Source organism: Oryctolagus cuniculus, chromosome 5 (genome assembly GCF_964237555.1).
Source record: "Oryctolagus cuniculus chromosome 5, mOryCun1.1, whole genome shotgun sequence".
Classification (NCBI taxonomy): domain Eukaryota; kingdom Metazoa; phylum Chordata; class Mammalia; order Lagomorpha; family Leporidae; genus Oryctolagus; species Oryctolagus cuniculus.
The window spans coordinates 157,052,938-157,063,994 of NC_091436.1; the positions used below are offsets into that span (position 1 = coordinate 157,052,938).

General features: G+C 49.9%; 1 protein-coding gene across 12 annotated transcripts in view; it reads right to left on the minus strand.

The window, feature by feature from the left end:
• SIRT5 (sirtuin 5) overlaps positions 1–10,593 on the minus strand; it is a 36,635-nt gene extending 26,042 nt beyond the window's left edge. For 3 of the 12 annotated variants that reach the window (XM_070074385.1, XM_051855089.2, XM_070074386.1), the window contains exon 1: positions 10,454–10,593. The gene's annotated coding sequence lies outside the window, so the exon portion shown is untranslated. The other 9 variants (XM_070074388.1, XM_051855090.2, XM_051855088.2 and 6 more) reach the window with 9 other exon arrangements.
• Between the last annotated feature and the right edge of the window lie 464 nt (positions 10,594–11,057).

Genomic DNA, 11,057 nt, shown 5'->3' on the forward strand with positions numbered 1-11,057 from the left:
CGCTGCATGTGATGCGTTAAACACAGTGCTGACAGTGGAAACCAGCACCACTGCGAAGCTGAAAACTTCCTGAAGTCGAGCCATGCTAAGTCGGGGCTGCCTGCACACACGAGGATGCCCCGAAGAAACGTCCACCCTCTAAACTGGCTGCTTTCGACCCATGCTCTCAAGAACTGCCGGGAGTGGGTTGCATTTGGCGCAATGGTTAAGATGCCACTTGGAACTCCCCTCCCCACATCAGAGTGTCTGGGTTCGAGTCCCGGCTCCACCTCCACATCTAGCACTCTGGGAGGCAGTTAAGTGATGGCTGACGTAGCCGGGCCCCTGCCACCTCCTTGGGAGACACAAGCTGAGGTCCTGGCTCCTGCCTGCAGCCTACACCAGTGCTGGCTGTTGTAGGCACTGGAGAGGGAACCAGCTGATGGGAGACTTCATTTTCTCTCTCTCAAAAAAAATAAATGATATAAAAAAGAACTCCTAGGATGTGCAGAAGCACCTGGAGCTGTGGTTCTCAAAGTGTGGCGCCAAACCACGGCAGCAACGCCCCACCCCCCACCCCCCGAGACCTCACTTGAAGCACAGTCTTGGGCTCCACCTCAGGTGCGCAGAACCAGAAGTGGACAGATTTCAGGATCTATTTCCAAGCGACCCTGATACCTGTCCAAATTTGAGAACCACTGTCCTCAAGGTTTGGGGCATTAACCTGAAAAGCTTACGCTTTTAAAAATGTATGAGGGGGACTGGCGCTGTGGTATAGTGGGTAAAGCCGCCACCTACAGTGCTGACATCCCAAATGGGCACCAGTTCTAGTTCTGGCTGTTCCTCTTCCAATCCAGCTCTAGCTATGGCCTGGGAAAGCAGTGGAAGATGGCCCAAGTCCTTGGGCCCCTGAACCCATGTGGGAGACCTGGAAGAAGCTCCTGGCTCCTGGCTTCAGATCGGCTCAGGTTTGGCCGTTGGGGCCATTTGGGGAGTGAACCAGTGGATGGGAGACCTTTCTCTCTGTCTCTCCCTGTCTGTAATTCTATAAATCAATAAAAATATTAAAAGTAGATATATATATTGGACAGCACAGCAGGTTAATGCCCTGGCCTGAAGCACCGGCATCCTATACAGGCGCTGGTTCGAGACCCAGCTGCTCCACTTCCTATCCAGCTCTCTGCTGTGGCCTGGGAGAGCAGTAGACGATGGCTCAAGTCCTTGGGCCCCTACACCTGTGTGGGAGACCCGGAGAAAGCTCCTGGATTCTGGCTTCGGATTGGCGCAGCTCCAGCCATTGAGGCCAGTTGGGGAGTGAACCATCCGATGGAAGACCTCTTTCTCTCTCTGCCTCTCCTCATTCTGTGTAACTCTTTCAAATAAATAAATAAGTCTTAAAAAAAAAAAAAAAGTATGAGGACCAGTGTTCTGGCACAGGGCGTTAAGCCACCACCTGTGATGCCGGCATCCGGTATCGGTGATGGTGGTTCTGCTCCCCATCCAGCTCCCTGCTAATGCTCCTGGGAAAGCAGTGGAAGATGGGCCTCTGCCGCCCACATGGGAGACCCAGATGCAGCTCCAGGCTCCTGGCGTTGGCCTGGCCTAAATCTGGCTGTTGCAGCCATTTGGGGAGTGAACCCGTGAATGGAAGATCTCTCTCTCTCTCTCTTCCTCTGTATTTCTATCATTCTGCCTTTCAAATTAATAATTTTTTAAAAAGGGTATATATGCACTTCAAAAGGTTTGTGGAAAATGGACTCAAAAGATATGTTTATTTTGATGCAAAAAAAAAGTGAAATAGATGCACACATGGAGACTTCAAAAAGTTCATGGAAAATGTGTATTATAAAAAAACTATGCATAGATTTCCAAAGTTTTTGCACCAAACTAAACTTACCTTTTAACTGCATTGTCCCATGAACTTTTAAAAAGTTCCCTTGTACAAGACTTTTTTTAAAACTCTCAACTTTTGGTCACAGTGCAGCTTCTGAGAGCCCAGCCAGGCAGGTCAGATGTGCAGGATCAGGACGCCACCCTGAAACGCGTGAGCCTCAAGGCACACGTAGTCACCCTCCACACCTGAGGAACCAGCACGGAAAGGGACAACATTTGGGTCAAGGAATCACAAGGGTACCCGCCACCTGGAGCAGGCTGGGGACCCAAGGGCCACTGGATATTTATGACATCATTTGCGGGCCACACAAAATCATCCACTTAGAAACCATCCTGCTGCTCTCTCCGCTTTAGTGCCAACTTCTGGGAAACCTCCACCCCAGGAGAGGCCAGTGGAGGAAGAAGCGCATGCGCAGGCTGAAACACAGAAGAACAAGGGTGAGGCGGGCGTCCAAGTACACTGCTGGCAGGTGTACCCAGCCAGTGGTGGCCAAAGGCCCCGGGCCTATGACATTCTAGACTGGTTCTATTCTCAGTTCTGGCTGAGTTTAACAAGTGTGCAATAAATCATCTCTTCTGCTGTCTTAAAGCGAAATGAAACAAAACTAGCCTGCTGCAGAATTACTGAATTTTGAGTCCTGCCCGCTGCAGACCAATGGTTTCACAGGTCTTCTACAGCCCGTGAGCCGGATGTTCCCCACCCCTGTGGGGGTCAAATGGCTGGAAGAGCTGATGATTAAGGGTCTGTGGAGACAGGAAGGAGAGAGAAATAGCACCCTTCCTGAAACCACACAAGCCCTCAGGAGGATAACCTATCAACGCTGCAAGCACATTTTCCCTTTGACCCAGTGGCCCCAAGACTGGAAATATAGACCACGGGTAGATTTACACACATGCAAAATGATCTAGCTACAGATAGCGAATTAGTCCACTGCAGTTAACAGCTAAAGACCATCTGCAGGGAATGAATTCACTAAACGATGGCAGCTACCAGCAAGAATGTAAGGTTCTTTCTGTACGATGTTCTAGAATGAACAGACCTGTGAGGGCAGAGCACCCATCAGTGGCTGTCACAGCAGGGAGAGGCTAGTGCAAAGGGCATGAGGACAGCAAAGGGTGAAAGAACTGTCCTATTTTTTATTATGGTTGTATTTACATGACTATGTCTATCAAAATTCATGGAAAGCCACACTAAGAAAGGGTTAATTTTGGAGCTGGCACTGTGGCTCAGTGGGTTGAGCTACCACCTGCGACAGCTGGCATCCCATTTGAGCACTGGTTCTAGTTCCGGCTCTACTCCACTTCCGGCCCAGCCCCTGGGAAGGAGCCTGGCATTCCAAGCTCCTGGCTTTTGTCTGGCCACCTGAGGACTGTGAACCAGCGGATGGAAGATCACCCCTCTCCTAATTCCACCCCTCCCCCATTTCTCCCATGTCTGTGACTCTGCTTTTCAAATAAATAAATATTTTTAAAAAGAGAAGGGGCTCATTACTATATGTAAAAATCCTTCAAAACAGTGAACAGAATTTCTAATTCATAAATGAAAAGAGTTCTGTAGATGATGAACGTAAATATACTTAAGACCCCTGAATTGTATCTTTAAAATGGTTAAGATGGGAAATTTTATGTCACATGCATTTTTCCACAATCAGAAAAAAAACAGAATGAAAAATGTCTGTCTAATCTGATAGGGATCACCAGAATCATGTTGAGGGGAAAAGTAGAATGCAAATAGGGAAGGGAATATTTGCGTTTGCATTGAAAATATAACTGCATAAAAATGCAATCTGTATTTGCATTAACAATATAATTGACAAGAAATGAGTAAAAAGCCTTGAGTGTGGGGTGGCCAACAGGACCTGTGGCGACAAAGGCACAAGCGTCTTCTGCACTCATGTCCACGCGCTGTCTGGCTGGCCAGTGCCTCTAGCTGAAGGCCAGGAACACAGCTGCCGCTGAGCCTGCGGCAGGCACACACCACGGGGGGCTGCGGCCCGTTGGAAAGCGGTCACTGATCTGGGCTTCGCTAGGTCACTGGGAGACGGCTGCTTGGGAGGGGGCTTTTTAACTGCCAGGTGGCTGCTGCTAGGAAACGGGACACTATGGATATCGTGATGAATCTGCTCTGAAAGGCGGGGGAAGCGAGGCTACAAGGACGGAGGCTGTCGGCTGCTTTGCTGGCTCAGACAACGTCCTTGTCTCCGGGGCTGGACATGATTACTGAGTGGTCTTCTGGTGTCCTGGTCCGTGGTTGTGCCAGGGTGGCTGTGCCTGATGTTGGTGCACAGTGACACAGTGTATGTTCAGCAGGACACCAAGCAAGGCCAGGCTAAGAACCAGACGCCGACCAAACGTGCATCAACGTATCAACGAGATGCGACTTCTGTTTATCCATACAATGAAGACAATTCAGCAACAAAAGGCACATGTGGTAATACATCCAACAGCACAAGACTCTTTAAAAGTGTTATGCAAAGCAGTTGTGCAGTGGAAAATGTGGCAGTTACCACCTCAGCCAGGAGATCCAAGTTAACCTCTCCAGTAATGACCTTGACTTCGTCTATCTGCTGAAATGGTGCAAGAGAAGGGCAAGGCATTCCTTGCTACTTTTCCCCAAAATGCACTACTTCACTTTAACTACTAGAAAACACTAGACAAGTCCAAACAGAGGGGGCACTCCACCGCAAAACTGGCCAGCGATCTTCCAAAAAGTCACTGAGGTTGAAAAGGAGAAAAGATCAGGAAAGCGTCCTAGGTTGGACACCAAGCAGATGCCAACAACCAAATGACACATGGGATCCGGCACTGGATTCAAGATCTGAAAAGGAACATTACTGCAACAAATGGCAAACTGTGAACCAAGTCTGTCAATCAGCTAATAGTATACTGAACATGTGCTGTGGGTTGGATGTGGTCTGAGCGCGTTCCCCAAGGGTCCAGGTGTTGTAAGTTTAAGGGGTGGGGCCCAGCAGGACGTGCTGCCCCCAGAGGAGAATCAAGTGGCACTCTTGGGACTCCGGTTGGCTCCCACAAGAAGAGTTAGTAGAAAAGAGCAGGCCTGCTCCCTCCCCCAGCTCTCTGGCTTCTTCCTCACCACCTGATCTCTCTCTTGCAGAAGAGTTCCTGCCAGATGCCACAGCTGGTGACATCACACAGCCAAGCGAACCTTCATCAGAAGCCAACAAGTGGGGCTGCCCATCTTGGACTTGCAGCTCCAAAAACAAGAACTAAATAAACCCAAGTGCCTTCATAAAAGACCCAGCCTCAGGCATTTTGTTACAGCAATGGGAAATGCACTAATACAATATTTAAATGCCCATGTACAGTATGCATTGTCTTTTAGATCACTGAACTCTGGAGTTAGGTGACCTGTTACTAGGAGGGGAATTGGGAAAATAGCGTTTGGGGACTCTATGCACTATTTCTGCAACATCTCTGTGGGGCTAGAATTATTTCAAAATAGAGCTGCTTTAGAAATAAAGAACAGCACTATGCAAACAAGGAAGCCAGCATAAAAGGTCTCCTACTCTTTGAGACCATTTATTTATATTCCAAGAAGGCAAAACTATGGTACACAAAACCAATCCCTAGTTTCTAGGGACAGGGATTGGGGGAGGGTTAAAAGGGACAGAGAAAGTTTCTCAGAACAAAGGAAAATCCTACATCTTTATAACATTTTTTTCATAGAAAATCATAGAACTGTAAGATAAAAAGTATTGTACTTAAAGCCGACTGCCACCAGTCCCTTTGGGTTTTCCTCTCTTGGAAGCTCCCCTCCACGCTGCCCTGGCTGGAGATCCTTGATTCTAATAAATACTTTTAAATCTAAAAAGGTAAAAAGGGTGAATCAGACAGCAAGTAGCATTTAAATAAACCTCACTTAAAGGTAAGAAGCAAGCAAGTCAACAAACTTCCAGTGTAATGTTTCTCTGGTTATCAAAAAGAACAAGGCTTGCGGCCCAGCAGACGGGGCCAACACCTGCCACACTGGCATCCCTTCCCCACGCTGGGTGCTGCTGCTCCACTGCTGATCCAGCATTCCCTGCTAATGCGCCTGGAGAAGCAGCGACAATGACCCAAGTACCTGCACTCCCGTGCCTCACACTGGAGACCCACATGGAGCTCCTGGCCTCGGCCTGGCCCAGCCCTGGCCTTTGCAGTCATTTAGAGAGTAAAACAGTGGATGGAAGATATATCTCTCTTCCTCTCCCTCCTTTATCTCCATAACACTGGCTTTCAAATAAAAAAAAAAAAACTTAAAAAAATAGACTACGCAAGAGCTTGGAATGCTGAAAAAAAGAAAAAAATAGTCCAGTGTGTTTGCAGACCAATCTCTAGAGAAAGACCCAAGGGTGCCTGGAGCCATTTCTGCAGGGGAAGGGTCAGCCAGGCACCAGGGAAGGGGCGGGGTGGAGGGCCCTCTGGGGAGCAGCAAGGGGCGCCCAACCACCACGAAAACCACGCCAGGGCTTCACTTGAAGAAGCTGGGGCAAAGGGCTTGGTGTGATCTCCACCCACCAGGGGCATGCCAACCTTTCAACAATCTTCAATTTATTTCAATAAAAAACCACAGGCAGGGACAACCAAGATGTCATTATAGTTTATGTTTGCTTTACTGTTTAATTATGGAAAAATTAAACATATACAAAAATAAACAATATAGGGAGCCAGCGCTTTGACACAGCAGGTTATTAAGCCCACCGTCTGCGGCACCTGCATCCCATATGGGCGCTGGTTCCATTTCCATCTGCTCCACTTCCGATCCAGCTCCGTGCTAATGCACCTGGGAAAGCAGCAGAGGCTGGCCCAGGTCCTTGGGCCCCTGCACCCACAGGGGAGACAAAGATGAAGCTTCAGGCTCCTGATTTCAGCCTGGCCCAGCTCTGGCTGTTGCGGCCATTTGGGGAGTGAACCAACGGATGGAAGACCTCTCTCTCTCTTTGCCCCTGCCTCTCCCTTTCTGTAACTCTGCCTTTCAAACAAACAAATAAATCTTTAAAAAAAGATACAATAACCCTTCATTCCCATCACCCAGCTTTAACAATTATAAAGAGAAAGTAGTTGGAGTCTTAAAAAAATATTCTAATATATGATCATTGCTAAATCTTGCACACCTTGATAAGCACTATGAAATTAAAGCCCCTGATACTGCCTAACTTTGATTGGAAAGCTTCTCACTGCTACCTGAAGCTGTCCACGCTATCAATTTGAGCTTTACAACTTCAGTTGTTTTTCTCAAAGATGATTATGTTTGTCGCTTTCTAGTATTTGGTTCTGGGGACTTCAAAATGATTCCGACTTTTGATTTGATCCACATTAAAGCTGCAGGATACAAAATCAACTTAGAAAAATCAGTAATGTCTCCATACACTGACAACAAACTATCTGAAAAAGAAATAAAGAAAACAATTCCCCAAAAAGTAAATACCTGGATACAAATTGAACCAAAGAAGCAAAACACTTGTATACTGAAAACTATAAAATACTGATCAAAGAAATCATTCATTGATTAAAATAATATTGTGAAAATGTCCGTGTTACCCAAAGCAATCTAGAGATTCAGAGTCTGTTTTTATCAGAATCCCATTTTTTACAGAAATATAAAAAACATTCCTAAAATTCATATGTAATCACAAACAACCGTGAACAGGCAAAGCAATCTTGAGCAAAGGGAACAAACCTGGACTCATTACACTCCTTGACTGCAAAAAATACTATATAAAGCTATAACAATTAAGACATGGTACTGGCATAAAAACAGACATATCAATCAATGGAACAGGACAGAAAGCCCAGATATAAATGAACACATTTACATTGAGTGCATTTTTGACAAAGGTGACCAGAACACAAAATAGGGAAAAGACAGTCTTTTTAGTAACTGATGCTGGGGAAATTGGACACCCACACGCAGAAGAACAAAATTAGAACCTTATCTCCCACCATACACAAAGATCAACTCCAAACGGACAAGACACTTAAATATAAGACCTGAAGTTATAAAACCAGAAGAAACGTAAGAGAAAAGCTCCACAACGCTGGCCCAGGTTAGTCCCTGAGAAGCGCAGGCAACGAGAGTAAAATCATACAAATGGGACCGCATCAAATTAAAAAGCTCTGTGCAGCAAGGGGAACCATTAACAAAATGAAGAAAAAAACACATGGATGCAGAGACAGTACCTGCAAGTCACATGGCTGATAAGGGGCTAGCACAGGTATCTAAAACAGACCCAAACAATTCAACAGCAACAAAACAGCCTAATTTTTAAAATGGGCAAAGAAGCTGAATGGGAACTTCTCCAAAGAAGACACACGACTGGTTAGTAGATACGTGAAAAATGTGCACTATCTCTAATCATCAAAAAGGGCAAATGAAGCCACAGTGAACCGTCAGAAAGGTGTCAGCAAGGATATGGAGAAAAGGCAATGTTGGTGCAGTTAGTGGGCATGAAATTAGTGCAGCCATCATGAAAAATAGTGCAGAGGTTCCTGGAAGAACTAGAATGGGGCAGGCATTTGGCCTCGTGATTGACATCAGCTAAGAAGCCCACATGCCGTATCAGAGAACCTGGGTCCAATACCCAGCTCTGGCTCCCAATCCCAGCAGACTGCCAATGCGGACTGTGGGAAGCAGGAGGTGATGGATCAAGTAGCTGGTTGTTTTTTTGTTTTGTTTTGTTTTGTTTTGTTTTAAGATTTATTTATTTGAAAGGCAGGGTTACAGAGAGGCAGAGAGCGAGAGAGAGTACGAGAGAGAGAGAGAAAGAGGGAGAGATCTTTCATCCACTGGTTCACTCCCCAAATGGTCACAACAGCTGGAGCTATGCTGATTCGACCCCAGGAGCTAAAGATAGAACTACCAGTAACCTCACTTCAGGGCAAACATCCAGAGGAATAAAAATCAGTATGTCAAACAGAACTTGATGTCTATACTCATTTCAGCATTATTCACAATAGTCCAGATATGGGGACAACTTAAGTACCCATCAAAGGATGAAAGGATTTTAAAAAACATATATTATACACGGAAACAATGGAAAACTATGCAGCCTTTAATGAGAAGTTCTGCCACTTGCGACAACATGGGTGAACCTGGAGGACGTGGTCCTACATGAAATAAGGCAAATAAGGCAAATACTACATGACCTCACTTACAGGAAGAATATAAAAAGCAGAATAAACATTTAGCTGAGGCTGGAGAGAGAGGGGGAAAGGGGAGAGGCTGGGCAAAGGGCAGAATTTGAGATGGAGGACTTAGTGAACTTTTGCACAGAGTGATGACTACAGTTAATTTTTAATAACTATACACTTCTGGGGCCACTGTTGTGATATTGCGGGTTACGCCGCTGCCTGGGACACTGGCACCCATATGGCTGCTGGTTCAAGTCCTGGCTGCCCCACTTCTGATCCAGCTCCCTGCTGATGCGCCTGGGAAAGCAGAGGAAGGTGGCCCAAGTGCTTGGGACCCCTCACCCACATGGGAGACAGCGAAGAAGCTCCTGGCTCCTGGCCCAGCTCTGGCTGTTGCGGCCATTTGGGGAGTGGACCAACAGATGGAAGACCTCTCTCTCTGTAACTCTGCCTCTCAAATAATTTTTTTTTTAAATTATACATTTCAACATTGCTAAAAGGGATTTTAAATGTTCTCATCACAGAAAATAGGCTGTAATTAGATGAATGGATCTATCCCAATGTACACGTACACCAAAACCTCACATTGTGCCCCTAAATATAGACAATTAGAAACGAAATTTGTTTTGAAACATTTAAGTGAAGACAGAAAAAAAACGACTCGGTAGCGTATTGCAAAGGGGCTACGAACACGTCCACGGGTGTCCCCGACTGAACGAACCCAAGCCGGAACACAGACGTCCTCGGGCGTCTACACTGGCAGAATCCGCTCTCGCCAAGGTCACCTCCGCGGCGCTCAACCCCACTTCCTTCCCCAGGAGGTCACGCCCGACCTCGGCCCCGGGCCATCGCGGCCCCGACAGCCGCGTCCAGCCGCCGCCCGGCGCCGCGGGCCCGAGGACTCGGCGCTGACCGCTCGCTTCCGCAGGCGCCGCCGCCGCCGGGCTGGGCCGCAACGCGCGCTCCTCCGCGGCCCGGCGCCCTTCCTCAAACGGAGGCGCCCCCTCCGTCCACCCGCTCCGGCCCCGCGTCTCCGCCCTGAGACCCCGGCCCCTGCCCGGGACCCTCCCCGCGGCCTTCGAGGCTCCCTCACGCAGTCACCTGGGTCCCCACCGCGCTGCGCACTCGGCCACTCTCGGGCCCGCCGCCCGCATCGCCCCCCGCGCGAGGCCCCCAGTCCCCTCGTCGCCAGCCCAGCCGCGTCCCGCGCCCCGAAGCCCCACACCACACGCCCCCGACGCCCCCCAGCCGCCGCGGCGGGCCGGGGCCACGCAGCCGCCTCAGGGCCACGCATGCGCGGCGCAGGCGCGCGCCACCGCCGCCGAGCCGCCCGCGGCGCGAGGACGCAAGGTCGCGTCCCGCGGGACAGCTGGCTCGGCCGGACCCCACCCCGGGCCGGGGCGGTCGCCCGTGGCCGCGGGGTCCCCGCGCAGCGCGGGCGGAGACGCACCTGCGGGAGGCGGGCAGGGCGGGCGAGGTGTGGCGCGGCGCTGGCAGCGGGAGGCCGCGGGGCGGAGCGGCGGGGCGCCCTGCCCCGGCTGCGGCGCCCCCTGCTGGCCGCCCCGACCCCGCCGGGCTCCCGGCGAGAAGGGGGCGGTCCCCAGGCCTGCCCGCGGCGGAGCGTGGCTTTGTCTTCCTTCCCTTGGGGATCTGCGGGGCGGGGCGCGCGTGAGCTCCGAGGTTCCCCGCACGCCCGCAGCAGGCGGCTCGCACCGCTGAAGGAGTGAGCGTCCCGCGTGCGGGGTGCGTGGGTGCCCAGGCTACCCACCGCGGCGGCTAGGATGCGCTCACATCTGCCGTCTGTCCTTTTCTCCCGCAGCACCGCGTTTGCGGAGGTAGGGGGCAGTGGTCAGCGATCTTGGGGCAAAAAAATGGCACTTTAAACATGTTTTTTTCCGGGCTGGGGTTGTGGCGGGGTGAGCTAAGCTGCCGCCTGCCGGCGCTGGCATCCCAAACGGGAGCTGGTTGGAGTCCCGGCTGCTCTGCTTCTGATCCAGCTCCCTGCTAATGCACCTGGGAAAGCGGAAGATGGCCCAGTGCTTGGACTCCTGCAT